Raw genomic sequence first — 16700 nt, forward strand, 5'->3', positions numbered from 1 at the left:
ATGAAAGGGGAAAAAAGTGCAGGCTACCAGAGTAAACAAATGAATGTACAGCAGCACGCGGTTGGTAGCATTCGCACATTACCCGCCATGTGTTTAAGTCGTACAGCATCCACACTTGCTTACCACTGCTTCGGCCCCTCCGCCCTCGCGAATTCTTCTTGGAAAGGTGTGCGAACCGAATTTACAGTGGATCGAGTGCCATTCACACCTAAGCATACAACAGTACATTTATCCGCGCAACGCATTCCTCGTCATTCCACTTCCCGAATTAATAATTTAACGCTTATAATAGGCGCCTTTCCTGTTATATATATATATATATATATATATATATATATATATATATATATATATATATATATATATATTGTAGCCAAGAGAGACGCTAGTGGGTCCAGCGCTTTGGCTCGCAACGGCGCTCGTGCTTGAAAGCTGTGGCTCGTTTGACTGTCAACGCTGCGCTGCTCCGATCTCTAATAAACCCTTTACAATTGGTGGAGCGTGCTGCGCCCTCAAAACCTGCAACCTGGAACTTCGATCCCGCACCGTACCTTCGACCATGCCTGAAGAAGCCTCCCAACAAGTGCCTCCCCCTGCACCGGCACCTTGCTCTGGTGTGCCTCGCCACAGGGACCCTGCTATCTTCCCAGGCGCAGATGATACCGACGTTGAGGATTGACTCACGACCTACGAGTGGGTAAGCGCCCACAATAAATGGGACGAGACAGCTAAGCTCAGCAACGTGCTCTTCTACCTCGCCGGTGTGGCCAGCTTATTGTACAACAACCATGAAACCGATTTTCGGACGTGGTCAGACTTCAAGACATCTTTTGTGGATGTTTTTGGTCGCCGTGCTGTTCGTATGCTGCGCGCCGAACAGCGTTTGCGGGAACGAGCTCAGCAAGTCGGTGAATCATTCACAAGTTACATCGAAGACATCCTGGACTTATGCAAGAAAGTGAACGCGACCATGTCGGAGTCTGATAAGATCAGGAATGTTATGAAAGGCATAGAAGACGATGCCTTCAACATGCTGCTTGCCAAAAATCCTCGGACTGTGGCAGAGATCATTACACTGTGCCAAAGTTACCAGGAGCTACGCAGGCAGCGGTCGTTGACCCGTCGCCCTCCATCACGCGACGAACACCTCGCTGGCTTGTCGGCCATTTCTGAGCAGTCAGCGTTGATGACAGAAATGAAGGCGTTCGTGCGCGAGGAAATTGCACGCCAGCCCTCCTTGATGTCCTTTGCACAACCGCCACCCGTACAAGAGCCGACGTCAAGTTTTGAGCCCCCGCTCCGCCGCCCCATTGCGCACGAACTGAATGAGATTATGCCTGAGCGCCACCAACATGCTCCTGTGGCCGCACCTCTACGACGCCGCAGCACTACTTTCTCCGTCTGGCCGCGTTTCCACCCGAAAAGGTCTAGTGCTACCTTTTGCGACGGTGAACAACACACAGGGCTCTAGTGCTATATTTATTTGTAACCCATTCTCGTACCCTGTGTTGTTACTCCAAGGAGAATGTCTGGGCACTGTCGAAGCTATCGCAGACGTACAAATTACGGACGTTCCCGAAGACCCATACTGTGCCCGTTACAATACGCTCGGCTCGATTTCTACGTCTGGCCCATTGCCTGTAGATGTGTTCGATTCTTCTGTTGCCGATGACCTTACACCGGGCCAGCGATCACAGCTTCTGTGCCTCCTACAAGAATTTCGTGCTTCTTTCGACGTCGGGCAACTTACCTGGGCCGGACGTCAACTGTTACGCACCACATCAATACTGGCTCCCAATCACAATTGCGGCAACGCCCATATCGTGTGTCGGCTACAGAACGTCGCGTGATTAATGAACAAGTGGCCGATATGCTCCGCCACGAAGTGATCCGACCTTTCCACAGTCCATGGGCATCTCCCGTCGTCCTTGTTACGAAGAAAGACGGTTCTGTACGGTTCTGTGTGGACTATCGGCGCCTCAACAAGATCACTCGTAAGGACGTTTACCCGCTTCCGGGAATCGACGACGCTATTGACAGCCTACAAGGACCAGAATTTTTTTCATCTCTCGATCTGCGCTCAGGGTATTGGCAAGTACCTATGGCAGATGACGATCGACCGAAGACAGCCTTTGTCACGCCCGACGGCTTATACGAATTTAACGTCATGCCATTTGGACTTTGTAATGCACCAGCAACTTTTGAGCGTATGATGGATACCGTTCTGCGCGGCTTAAAATGGCCCACGTGCTTGTGCTACCTTGATGACGTCGTTGTTTTTGCTCCGGACTTCTCCACGCACCTTCAACGCCTCCGGCGTGTTTTGACGTGTTTGAGAAACGCCGGCCTACAATTGAATTTAACGAAGTGCCGATTTGCAGTGCGGCAGCTGACGATACTGGGTTACGTCGTTTCCAAGGATGGAATTCTCCCCGATCCAGCCAAGCTTCGTGCCGTCGCCGAATCCCCTAAACCTACGTCCATCAAAGAACTCCGAAGTTTCGTAGGTTTATGTTCTTACTTTCGACGCTTCATTCAAAATTTTGCCGCCATCATATCACCTCTGACGAAGCTCCTTGGATGCAACGGACCCCTTCATTCGTGGTCGTCCGAGTGCGAGGAAGCGTTCGCAAATCTCCGTCGTTTGCTGACGACTTCCCCAATTTTGCCCCACTACGATCCGACGGCCCCTACAGAGGTACACACAGATGCCAGCGGTGTTGGCCTCGGCGCTGTCCTTGCGCAGCGCAAACCTGGCTTTCCTGAATATGTCGTGGCCTATGCCAGTCGCACCCTTACGAAAGCCGAGACCAATTACACTGTCACGGAAAAAGAATGTCTGGCGATCATCTGGGCTCTTCCTAAGTTCCGGCCTTATTTGTATGGCCGCCCATTTGATGTCGTCACCGACCACCATGTACTATGTTGGCTGTCATCGTTGAAGGATCCTTCAGGTCGTCTTGCCCGCTGGGCACTTCGCCTGCAGGACTACGATATCCGCGTGCTGTACCGCAACGGACGCCAACATTCTGATGCCGACGCCCTATCACGCTCTCCCTTGCCTGACGACAAGACCTGCTGCTCACTATACCAGCTAGCTGTTTCTACAATCGACCTTGAGGCTATCGCTTCCGAGCAGCACCAGGACCCGTGGATTGCCTCGATTATAGACTTGATTGCTGACCCATCACCACAGTCAACCACTAGTACGTTGCGTCGTCAGGCTCGCCATTTCGCGGTTCGCGACAACCTGCATGCTTCACTGACGCAGTTATGCCGCAGACGGCTGCCAGTGGTTGTTAGTAGTTCAGTGGTTGTAGTCTGCGCATCGAAATCTGTGCATCCTTTCACACCGATCCTCAGTGCGCACACTGAGGAGTTTTCAAAACATACCAGCGCCTTCGACAGCGCTACTACTGGCGGGGAATGTACAAGTACGTTCAACAGTTCGTTCGCTCCTGCTCCGACTGCCAGCGCCGGAAATCTTCACCCCAGCTCTCGCCGGCTGGTCTGCAGCCTCTACCCTGCCCTACCCGGCCGTTCGGGCGCATTGGAATTGATTTGTATGGGCCACTTCCCTTGACGTCGGCTGGTAACCGCTGGGCTATTGTGGTAGTAGATCACCTCACACGATACGCCGAAACCGCCGCTCTCCCAGCAGCTACAGCGCGCGATGTTGCCTCATTCCTGCTTCGCCGATTCATCCTGCGGCATGGTCCACCCCAGGAATTGCTCAGTGATCGCGGACGTGTCTTCCTGTCGGAAGTGGTTGAAGCCATTCTTAAAGAGTTCCACGTTATTCATCGCACAACTACGGCGTACCACCCCCAAACCAATGGCCTCACAGAACGCTTCAACCGCACGCTCGGCGACATGCTTTCAATGTACGTCACCTCCGACCACACGAACTGGGACGCCATTCTGCCCTTCGTCACCTACGCGTACAACACCGCTACTCATAGCACCACTGGCTTTTCGCCCTTTTTCTTACTATACGGTCGGCACCCGTCGCATACCATCGACACAATTTTACCTTACCGGCCGGATGCATCCGAGGGCTCACCTATTTCTGCCACAGCACGGCATGCTGAAGAATGCCGTGACCTCGCACGTGCCTTTACTTCCAACGACCCGGAGCGCCAGAAGAGCACTCGCGGCGACTCCACTTCCGCGGTCACCTTGCTTCCTGGCGCGCTTGTGTGGCTCTCTGTCCCGTTCACCGCGCGTGGCCTCTCATCGAAACTACTCCCGAAGTATGAAGGCCCTTACCGCGTCGTCGAACGCGCATCTCCCGTGAATTTTGTTATCGAACCAGTTCAACCGTCTTCGGACCAGCGCCGTCGTGGACGAGACATTGTCCACGTCGACCGGCTCAAGCCATACTACAATCCTGTCATCCTGACGAGCTGTTAGGTCGCCGGACAGCTCCCTTATCACTCCCGGGGTAATTGTACCGAAGAGAGACGCTAGTGGGTCCAGCTCTAGTCTGCCCAGACGCTAGTGGGTCCTGCGCTTTGGCTCGCAACGGCGCTCGTGCTTGAAAGCTGTGGCTCGTTTGACTGTCGCCGCTGCGCTGCTCCGATCTCTAGTAAACCCTTCACAATATATATATATATATATATATTTGTAACGGTGTATAGATGGACAGTGGGTGGAATGCAAGGAAGACCACGAATAAAGCTAAGCGATAGTGTTCGGGCCATCACGTCCTCCCTTTTGGTATTTTGTTGGGTGTACTTTTCAATCAGTTCAGTGTGGCCAATCCCCCTCGTGGGTACGAGCTATGTTTTAAGGCAGCAGCAACCACAACAACATGTTTGCCTACGCCCGCAATCTCCTGCTGGCGTCGCACAAGGCGGTAGCATGAAGACCTTGCATCCGCCCCACCGGCCACACATCAACATTGAAGGCTTCCACGTCAAGCTGTAAACCCCGAGCGCACAGCTCCCCCACCGACGCAGACCAGCATCATAGACTGGTTCCGCCTTTTCGGGCCCCACGCAACCGCTGCATCATGGTCGGAACGAGATATGGTCGCGAACTTCAATGAATACGTCACCGGTGAGACATTTCGCTTCTACCTAACGCACACATTTGATAACAATGAATCATGGAGGTAAATCAAAGGTGAAATGGTCAATCGCTTTAATGTATACAACGGAGACCCCTGCATTATTCACCAGCAGCAGGCATTTGAATTACGTCAACGCAGTCACATACAGTCGCAATGCTGCACTGATGAGGGGGCTCATATGAGAAGATCGTCGGCGAGTTTTGCGTGTCGTGATACTCGCGGAAAGAAGACGCGTAATCGCATGGCGAGCATGGACTTCACATTCCGAATAGAAGCAAAGCCGACGCATTCCATCACTCGTCTCGAATGCGCGGGCCACTATACGCACTTTCGATGGAGGCGAAATGAAAAAAACGCCCGTGTGCTTACGTTGTAGTGCACGTTAAAGAACCCCAGGTGGTCAAAATTAATCTGGAGCGCTCCACTACGGCGTGTCTCATAACCAGAACTGGTTTTGGCACGTAAACCCCCAGAAAGAAGAAGAAGACATTATACGCACTTTCAAGTCACACGACTTTTCTATTAACATTAGGCCGTAGTGCATGCTTTACACGATTGAGCACGACGTCACGACACCGCACACAGACGACCTTTCTTTAGAAGGACATGGTCAAGCCACATCCGCTGCGACATCATCCAGTGATCAATCATCAGGAAATACTAGCTGCATGGACACAGACTTCTGTATCAACAGCACGAAACGAGAAAATACCGCAACAATAAGTTCTTCTGGTGAAACGAAGCCAACTTGCTTACTGCCAAGACGAAATCACAATACAAGTACCAGCAGCAACGCATGTACCTTTCAAAGCGAGGACAATTAGGAGCACCCGCTGCGGTTGCTCAGTGGCTATGGTGTTGGGCTGCTGAGCACGAGGTCGCGGGATCGAATCCCGGCCACGGCGGCCGCATTTCGATGGGGGCGAAATGCGAAAACACCCGTGTACTTAGATTTAGGTGCACGTTAAAGAACCCCAGGTGGTCCAAATTTCCGGAGTCCCCCACTACGGCGTGCCTCATAATCAGAACTGGTTTTGGCACGTAAAACCCCACAATTTAATTTTTTAACAATTAGGAGCCACACACACCTAGATATGAAGCTGCTTCATGACTCTCAAGCTTTCTTCTGCATACTACACCTCAGCAAGCCGCTGCCACTTCAGAAGCTTCGCACGCGCGAAGCAGCATCGCGTACTGTCAATTGACAGAAGCATGTATTCTGAATGACGTCGCAGCAGCCCCAGACGCTACACAATACGACAGAAGGGACATGGATCAGTTTCAACAAGGTCGTCCAATGATAATTCGAGCGAAAGGCAGCACATGTCTGCCAGTTGCGACAAGTGGACCGAGATCAACAGCGCATGACAAATTGCAGTCATGGAACCAGCATAGGCCCCACCACGTACCATTCGGTCTCTAAAGACGTCAACATTAAGCCGATCTGCCGATGCTACTTGATGAACTTCTATGAAGTAGGTGAGGTTACAGAACTATCTTGGGACAATGGACTAACTGCGCATTTTTTTTTTTGTCATTTCATTTACCGGCCTCTGCTTGTTCCCTCATATGTTGTTTGTTTGTTGCTCGCGCTCTCTCGGGGGTAGGTGGAACATGCAACAGTGTACAGATGAACAGTGTTTACTGCTGGTGTCACACACACACACACACACACACACACACACACACACACACACACACACGCACACACACACGCACACATACACACACGCACGCACGCACACATACACACACGCACGCACGCACGCACGCACGCACGCACGCACGCACACACACACACACACACACACACACACACACACACACACACACACACACACACACACACACACACACGCACGCACGCACGCACGCACACACACACACACGCATGTGCGTGCGTGCGTGCGTGCGCGTGTGTGTGTGTGTGTGCGTGCGTGCGTGCGTGCGTGCGTGTGTGTATGTGTGTGTGTGCGTGTGCGTGTGCGCGTGTGCGCGTGTGGGCGTGTGTGTGTGTGTGTGTGTGTGTGTGTGTGTGCGCGCGCGTGTGTGTGTGTGTGTCCGCAGTATAAAAAGGGGGAACCGGGAGCCCGATTTCTGATAATCAGGACCATATGTAGCCAACAGACCGTAAAGCCAGGTAAAGCATAGGGGGAGTTATTCGTAGCATTATTTGAAGTATAGACATGGTAAATTAAAGGAAAATGAAAGTGCACGAAAAAACTTTGTTGTCGCCGGTGGGAGACGAACTACTCGTATTGCTATATATGTATATAGCAAAAAGGAAACTCTCTCCTGTTTAACCTCCCAATCTTCTCTCCCTTTCTCTCTCTCTTTCTCTCTGACATGAGCACTTATTATAAACAAGCAAATGCTCGCAACCTGCCGCTACTCAATTCCTGTACCCGCCATTCTTATTCCTTTCTTTCTTTTCCCACCCAATGTAAACATCGCGCGATGCATTTCGTAAAACGGTGCCCTCAAAAAGTCGGCTGCGACGCGGTATTCCTTTCGCCTCCTCCTGTCTGTCCCCTGCACTTTTCTTTTTTATCCTTCGCAGCCGCGTTCGCGACAGGCGCGGCTTCCAGCGCTTGTTGCCGCACTCGACGCTCGGTCTCCGGTGTCCTCGCGGTATTTGCCGTCTCACCGCCGCAGCCGCTGGCGTTCGAGTGGCTTCGAGCTCGCCTCGACGTCGCAGCCGAGCGACGCTCGCGCGGCTTCCATCGCCCTCCCGACCGACCGACGCGGAGAAAGAAACAGAGAACAACAACGAAACCCGCAAATAGGTGGGGGAAAAAAGGAAGAAAAAAGAAAGGGGTGTCAGTGCAACGATGGGGGAAAAAAGGAAAAGACGAGAGGGCTAAGCGTGCGTGCTTCGGAAAGCGAGACGGTGCTGTAGCGTACTGGGGAAGGACAAAAAACAAAATGGGATAGAAGAGGGACGCGGGAAGGGAGCGGAAGAAAAAAAAGGGTGTCGGGAGGTGCGATGAGGGCTTGGGAGAAGGAGAAAAAGTAAGAAGAGACCAATGAGCGCGGGCTATATACAAAAAGAAAAAAATTGAGCACATAAAAGGCAAGGCCAGGAAAAGAGTGGCCGAACGGAAGAAATGAAGCAGAAGAAAAACAGTGAGGGAAAAGAAGCAAGGGGGGTGAGGGTTGGCAGACGCCGGGCAAGAGGAGGTAAATAAGACGCAATAAAAGAGGAGTGAGGAAACAAAAACAAGTGCAGGCACACACAGAAAAAAAGAAAAAGCACCGGGGGGGGGGGGGGGGGGGGTTGAAGCGCGCGCCGTGCGCGCTCGCTCGCTAAGGGAAGACACCGCTGCCAGACAGGACGCAGTCTGCCGGGCGCGCACAGCCCGTGGGGAACGGGAAGCCCGGGGTTTCCCCGGAACAGGAAACCGGGATCATCGCTGCAGTCTAGTGCCGCCGCCGGGAAGAAGCGAGAGAAAAATAAATGAAAGCCGCGAGGCGAGCCGAGAGAAAAGAAGCGTACTCGGCCCGACGCGCCGCTCGCTCGGCCGAATGGAGCTAAAACAAGTTGGGAAGTGACGCAACGCGGGAACACCCCCGCTGCTTTCTCGCCGAGAGCTCTGCGCTTTCTCTTGTTCGGCGAGCGGCGGCCTGGTTCTCGACGCGAGACACGCAGGGAAGGCGTTCGTCGTAATTAGCGTGGCGGGCGTCAACGCGGAGCTATCTGGCTGCAGTCCGTCTGAGGATCACGGGGCGTTTGTTTGCGCGTGCCTCAGCAAGTTAGCGTGTGTGCGTGCGTTCATTGATGGAATGGTGTACTACTTCTGGGCCCACCTAAAAACGGTGCAACGTCGTGGAAGCCACGCAGCTGGAGCCAGCGGTTTGTACAATATGTGAAAGAATGCAGCAGATCGAACGAGTTGGAACCTATATACAGCGAAGCTTTGTGTGAGTGCATAAAGACTCCGAAACACGAGTTTGTGTTTATTGAACACCCGCATAAAGTGAGACGGAAGGCTTTATTCAGGCGTTCTAGAGAGGTTAATGCGATGCCCCGCCGCGGATGCGAGGAGGCCAACTTTCTGGTTCATTTTTTTTTCACTTTTCCCCGCACGGCCGCCGCGGCCGCGGATGCGCGGAGCCGTGCGTCATCTGGTGGTGGTGTTAGGAACCCATCGGCGTGCGCGGAGCGCGTCCTCCGCTGTGATTGGTTGGCCTATTCGGCAAGAAAACAGCCAGGCCGCAGCACCCATATTCACGAAACCCGGCGAGGTTCCCAAAGAAAAGCTTTGCTTTTAATAGTTTCTTTACTTCCTCTATACTTTATCCTCCCCCCTCCCCCAACCTTTAATCCCATCGCCACTGCTGACCGCCTTTGCGGGGTGAGCATACATATTTATGACAGTTACCGTGAGGTCAGCGGGAATCTTTTCACTTGCCTTTATTTTTTAAGAGAAATAAAGAACCAATTACTACTAATAGTACTAGTACTACTTCTACTAATAGTATTGCTACAAGTATTACTGCTACTAGAGCAGTCAGTTGTCAACACTAACAACATCCACTTGCAGGACAGGGACCCTGTTCAGAGATCTCCAATTTTCCCCGTCCTTCGACAACGTATAGTTCACCGAATACACAGAAATGTACTAATCTAATGACCCGATCTAATTCTCTGCAACAGTGTGTTTCCCTTCGCTTGGCGCCCGTTCTATTACTCTATATACTAAACGACCGGTCATCAGCCCTATACGGAGCATTGCCGAGATTATTAACAGCGGCGCTGTTTAAGCCGAGCGTTATTCCGCATCATGCGAACAGAAAATGTGGGCCGATCTTGGCGGTAGTACAGAAAGGGTCCAAGCGCAAGGGCACATACCTCTGTGAACTAGCGAAGGTGTTTACACCTAGCCCAAATACGTGGCCAATACCTTGCGATAGCCAATCAATAGCTAATCAATAATCGATCAGTAATCAATAAATTCCGAAAGATGCTGGTGATGACTTGGTAGTGCTTAGCCTAGCCCAAATACGTGGCCAATACCTTGCTATAGCCAATCGATAGCCAATAAATAGGTAATCGATAATTGATCAATAAATTCTTGAAAATTCTGGGGATGACTTGGTAGTGCTTAGCTTAGCCCAAATACATGGCGAATACTTTGCGATAGCCAATAGATAGCCGATCAATAGGTAATCGATAATCGGTCAGTAATCAATAAATTCCTGAAAATGCTGGAGATGACTTGAAAGTGCTAGCTGCCGTTCAACTCCGCCGTTTCTTTAGCCTTCAAGCTACGTTAATTTTTTCAATGTTGACTTTTTTTTAAATCTCAACCAGAACATTATCTCCATCTTGATCGCTAATCAAACAGCTTTATCTTTTTTTTCTCTCTTTCTTTATATCTTTAGAATTTTACGGCTGTCAATTATCTTTACATAGCTTGTCGCAACGTTGCCATTATTCACAGTCAGCGTGGGTCAGTAGCCCAGTATAGGCTGCTCCTGCGTTTCGCCTCTCTTCTGAAGCTACAGCTCCGATTCAGCCCTTCGATAGTACAGTTCCGCCACTCAGCTTTAAGCCTTCCCTCGCCCTCTTCACACCGGCCGCCCTTTACGCAGCCAGTCTTGCGCGGCTTCCCAAGCGTTCTTCCTTGATTGGAGACGCCGTCCAAGACTGCATTCCCGAGGGTGCCTAATTGCTGCCAGCCCGAAATCGTCCGTTCATTCGTAGACCGAAAGTGCTCGACGCGCGGTGTCTTTTGTTCTATGTGGGCTGCAGCTTTGCAGCGCGGCATCGCATCCCGCATTTCCCGGCTTTCCATTCCATCTGTGCCGGCCTTGCTTTCCAACTGGGCACGCGGCATGGCCGTATGGGCGGCGGCGTGCTCCCTTTACCGGCCGCCGGGCTACGCGCCAAAGATGCCGCCGGAGAAGAAACGGGCCCGCTGAAGCGCGTTTCTTGCGTGCCTTTGCGGTTAGGCTGGTGGCGTCTTCCGTCATGCTCATTCTCGCACTCCTCAAACGTTCACTACTGGCCGACCTCCATGTAAGGTTGTTGTTCGCGACATGCCGAATTCAATTCATCCCATTTTCATATTTATGTTCCCTTTGTGAATTTGTGAAGCTGCTGGCGCTAAAGGACGCTTCGTGACTGACCGCGCCGCCCGAACTGTCTCGCGATCGTGATGGGCCTGCGCTCCAGTACACAAGCCGATCACGGACCATCCGCTATGAGCGAACAGCTTCGTGGTTTCGGTCCACGATTGGTAAACTGTCGCTGCTGCTGTGGGTTCGATCCATGACGTGGCAGATGGATGGCAAGTGTGATGGATGGTGGGCCTTTTTGAAAGATTGATTAGGAGAACAGATCAAACGTTGCATGTATACAGTGTCTTCAACAACAACAACAAGACGGAGTTTTCTCAAATAAGAGTTCCCTCGTTCAAAGCTGACTCCAGTTAGAAACACTGGCTCACAGGCAGGCTCGCTTTGCACGACAGCATTCGAAGCTTGAAGACGCGCGCTGCTGCTGAATATGGAAACCTTCGCGATTGTCGTCGATGACAAGGTTTATAGCGTTCACCGCATTTCGTTCTTGGCAAATGCGCAAACCAACTTACCAGCTGTAGATGCACCGAATGCCGACGAATTGGCGCCTCGAGAAAGTTGTCAGCGGTCTTAAAGGTTTTCTTATTTTTTTCCCTCCTTATTCCCAGCTGCACGGCGGAGACGGCCACAACACTCGGTACCTGGTTTAAACCAATACTGAGGCTATAAATAGCTTAGTTATATATTTTTGGGACCTTCCTTATTGTGTAAACTATACGTCACCGCAATATAGCGTCGGTGACGAGGACGACAATGTGTAGCTCTGTCAGAGCGTTTGCATGCTCACGCTCTGACAGAGCCAGCTGCGCCTCGTAAAAAGTTGCAACCACGTGGTAAAAATCTTTATAGATTCATTCTATAAAATAGTTACTTCAGAATTCATTATTATATAATGAATTCAGTATAAGGCGGGCAATCACGTTGGTGGACGACGAACGGTGTGCCGCGAAGGCCCCTCGAAGGCGCTTATATCTGCGAAACATATCTCTAAACCGTGCATTCTGCTGTAAGTATACCGTCGCGGGTATACATGCAGCTCGGTTGAAAACGAACGTTTCTCGTTGTATGCTTCTCATCAGCGACAGTGCATGTAGCAAAGTGGCTGACATGGTCTTCAGTCTCTAGGCTTGAAATGTTTTCGGCTATATAAGATGAACATTCACGCAAATCTCTCGCGAAGGACTCTGGAAAGGCGTTACATATCTCGTGTTCTGCGCGGTCGTTTTTGCGCTTATATATATATATATATACCCGGCGCGCGAGTAGAGGCGCAATAATTTTGCCTGCTTTGCAGCAACGCTATAGTTTGCAGCCCGAGCCTTGTCCCATCCATACATTCTATTCTATTCACCTTTCTTTCTTTCTTTCTTTCTTTCTTTCTTTCTTTCTTTCTTTCTGGTTTTTCGCACGCTTTGGCGGATGCACGAAGCGACGGAACCGATGTGGGCGGAAAAAAAAGAAAGTCGGGAGGAAGAAAATTCATGAGCCGCAATAACGACGGAGAAATATGCGTGCGGCGCGCTCAGAACACCACTCATGCAGCTCCCACTGCCTTCCTTCCCTTGCCGACCCTCTCTCCCCCGCGCCTTCTGTCCCCACTTTTCCTTCCCTACTTTTTTTATGTTTCCCAGACCCGCTATTCCCTGTGGCGCGCGGATGCTCTCATTGAAGGGGATCGTTATTAATCCGCCGCAGCTGCGCGGCGGCCGTGGCACGCCAGAAGGAAGCGAAATGACCCGAGGCCCTTTCTTAAATTAAAACGATTATTTGGTCGCGGCGGGAAGCGCGAGGTGGGTTGGAAAGACTTAAAAAAAAATGGAGAGGAAAAGGAAGGTGCGGGGGGGGGGGGGGGGAATCCACGGAGGGAAAGGAAACGGCCGCAGGTCGTGCGGGACGGCGAACCGCGCGTCTCGGTCTGTTTGGTTGGCCGCCGTCGTTCATTAGAGCAGCCCTCTCATGCAGCGGCGCGCCGGTCCAGAACTGCGTGCGCTGGCCGCTCAATCGCGGCTCTGGGAAAGAAGCGCGCGAGCGCGCGCGGCGTAGCGGATAGCGCCATTAGCTCGAGCTGGCGAGCGCCCGGGACATCTAAAGACACGAAAAGTGCGCGAGCGAATGAATGAAGCGATTTGTGAGAGGTGACCCTCGCGATAATGTCGTAGAACGCTCTTATACGGTCGCCCGTGCGTTCGTTCCTCTCGTTGTCGAGAAGTGAATTTTCCCCGGGAAGACGAGAGCAGCCAGGCGTATCGTCAATCAATCAATCAATCAATCAATCAATCAATCAATCAATCAATCAATCAAAAAGTAACCTATTATACCGGGTGTTCAAATTTAAGGTTTACGGAATTTTTTTTAATATCGCCTATGACAGGCAGCATAATTCTTATCGTTGAGCTGGGTTATTCGAAGAGGCGGACATTAGTAGCACGAGAAATTGAAACACGTATTCCACTAATTAACAAAAATTGACTAATGAACTTCTTAGTTAATTACTTTAGACAAATATTGCAATTTACGAATTGTAGCCGGTGAGCTTATCAGGCGCATCCACTTGGAATGAATTTCCAGGATGACACCAGTTTCAAGATATTATTTCCCAAAGAGTGGGACGAATCGTTGGATCATAGATTCGTTGGATGCATCCTGCTGCTGTTTATGTATTATATCGTATGCATTGTAAAAGAGCAGGTTCCCCTGACAGTTCTACTTTGGGACGTCCTAATGTACTACCTAAGATGTATGCTTTTTATTTTTTATTTTTTTTTTGCCCTTGCGCTACACATAAACTTCAAACTTCAAACTTAAAAAAAAGATACATGGGCGTTCCAGTTACTTTTGTGCTTCAATGTATAAAACAGTATTTTGGTAAAAAAAGTAAGTGGAACAACAGTGCATTTTTACGGCGAGTTTGATGGCGCATATCTCCAAACTGGTGTCATTCTGGAAATTCATTCCAAGTGGATACGCCGGACAAGCTAATCGGCTACAATTCGTAAATTGCAATATGTGTCGTAAAGTAATTAACTAAGAAGTTCATTAGTCAATTTTTGTTAATTAGTTGAATCTGTGCTTCGATTTCTCATGCTACTAATGTCCGCCTCTTCGAATAACCCAGCTCAACGCTACCGAATTATGCTACCTGCCCCAGGCGTTTTCTAAAAATTCCGTAAAATTAAAAAATGAGCACCCTGTATAACCTACGTTGATTTATCCAGCGACATAACTATGCTATCCCAGCGAATGACGGCTGAATCGGTCTTTATTACCAAAAAGGACTGGCCTGTGGCCTGAAATCCCCCAAGAATGAGAACGAGAAAGAAACCGCAAGCAGGCTTTCCGCGTGGTTCGTGTGTATGACCACGGCGTAATATCACGTTTAGCCTCTCTCTGGTAGTACGGCATGATGGTGCGACTCGCTTTAGGATAGCAGTGTGCCGGTAGCTATACAAGGGAGGAATCTCATTAGTCCGCGCTTCTTTCCTGCCATGTTGCCTTTCTAGAGCTCGAACGCCGCCATATTACCGGCGGCGTGACGAGTGCGGGAAAGCTGACTTGAGGGATTCGGGGCTCGGTAAAGCTGGTTGCGGACAATAGGCGACAAAACAACGGTGTAATAATTGTGCCACGTGGCTGGCTGCCTTACGGCATGACTTCCACCCGTGCCCGGCTAGCCCGATTCACTGTTATTGATGAGCACTGTTTAGAGGCAGTAGCACGAAATGCACGATCGGTGCTCCAAGTGTCAGTACGAAGATCCTTTCAGTACGGCGATAGAAAAAAAGAAAGAAGAAAATAACGACAGTCGAGTAGAGAAAGCCAATGGCAGTTTCGAATCCAGGTCAATGCACGCAGTTTTATGCCCAGCAAGTATGCTAGTAGCCTAATTCTCCGAAAGGCAATGTAAATAGCGTAGAAAAATTGACGTTGACACCGGAAACTTCGCTACAATATGTCCACCAACATCAGAAAAAGTTAGTAAGCTTTAATCGTAAGTGATTTAGCTCTGTTCCTGCCGCCGAAGTATATGTGGCCGTCTTACAGCCGCTCCCAACTTATCGGCACGTGTGCCGAACTTCTCTAGGTTCTTAGGCGCCTCACCTTCCTAGTGTATGGTGCCCTCGCGCAGTAATCATACTGACCCTCTTACGCGCACTTTCTGCGTCGTGTTTCTGGTGGCTTACAGCCTCTGGCCATGTACAGCAGTCGATAGATGGACTCTGATCGGGCTGCACATCCCATCGCCACGATCGACAGCACCGCAGACGCGCCATTTAGAGCCATTCTTCCGTGCTCTACCACCCGCCTTGCTGCCACCGCATTCGAGCCTCTGCCTTCTCGCCTACCGTATACGCTAACGGACGGGGCAAGGGTGTCCCGCCTCAAAGACCGAACCGTTAAACTTTGGGGTGGTTCACACCTCGCGTGGGGTAGGCGAGGAGGCAAGGTCGGGGCCCTTGCGGAGCCGCGAGGCGGGCCGGGAGAGGGAAAACGGCCCTTCGCCGTTGTCCATCCTCGCTGCCCCTCCGCGGGCCGTCGAAACTTACACCACTTGATTGGCGGATGCAGTTGTTACATGATCAGCCATACGGTCCATCGCACGACGGAGTCTTCTTCTAGCGCGCACCCATTGGGTGCACAGCGGCATTCCGTATCCAAAGAATGCAAGCGCATGCGCACCTGCAGCACCCAACGGCAGAAGCAACGGCCTCCTGCTGTCACCGTGTAACGGCACTCGGTAGCGCAAGTCCCCGCGCTGTGGTGGTGCGATCCCCTCCGCGCGCGGGACGGGGGCCCGGGGTGCGGGACGGAGGCGCCTTCCGGGTGGGGTGGACGCGTGGGGCCGCATGCTGGGCGCCCGGGCGGGGTTCCGAGCACCGTCGGGGCCCCAGTCCGCGAGGTGTCCACCGGTCGGGATTCTCCCCGCCGCCGCACGAGCCTGGCACGCGTCGGTGGCCCTCCGTTCCCGCGGCCAGGTTTGCGGGGCGGCGGCTTCTTTGGTGCCGCAGGGCGCGCTAAATAGGTGCACCTGCCGCCGCACGGCGTTGCTACGGGGCGTCCCCCGACTCGGAGGGCCCTGCGTGTCGTGGCTGGACGGCCCGCGATGCCGGTGGGTCAGAACGGCGGCGATAGTAAATAGGCGGTCGTCATCCTCCCCAGCTCATCTTTCCCGAGGGTGGTGCCGCGCCCACGTGGCTTCGCGAAGGGGAACATGCTTCCGCCAACTTGTTGAGCACTGCCCCCCCATGCGCCACCGAGGATGCATACATCGCTCCGTCTTTTTACTCACCCACTTCTCCCCTTTTTCTTTGGGGTGGGAGGAGGGGACGTGTCAAAGGCGGCAAAGATTTAAAAAAAAAATGTTCCCCGTTATGCTTTCTCCTGACTGCAAAGCCGTCATCCCACCACGAGTAACAGGTGCATACCCGATCACTTCCTCCTTGGCCCACTTTCCGTGAGAGTAAATGAAACGTACATATCTCTTCGCTTTTTTAGATTATCTAACTACTCGCGTGCTGAAGATACGGGTGATGGGAATATGTTG

This window comes from Dermacentor silvarum, chromosome 1, assembly GCF_013339745.2.
Source record: "Dermacentor silvarum isolate Dsil-2018 chromosome 1, BIME_Dsil_1.4, whole genome shotgun sequence".
Classification (NCBI taxonomy): domain Eukaryota; kingdom Metazoa; phylum Arthropoda; class Arachnida; order Ixodida; family Ixodidae; genus Dermacentor; species Dermacentor silvarum.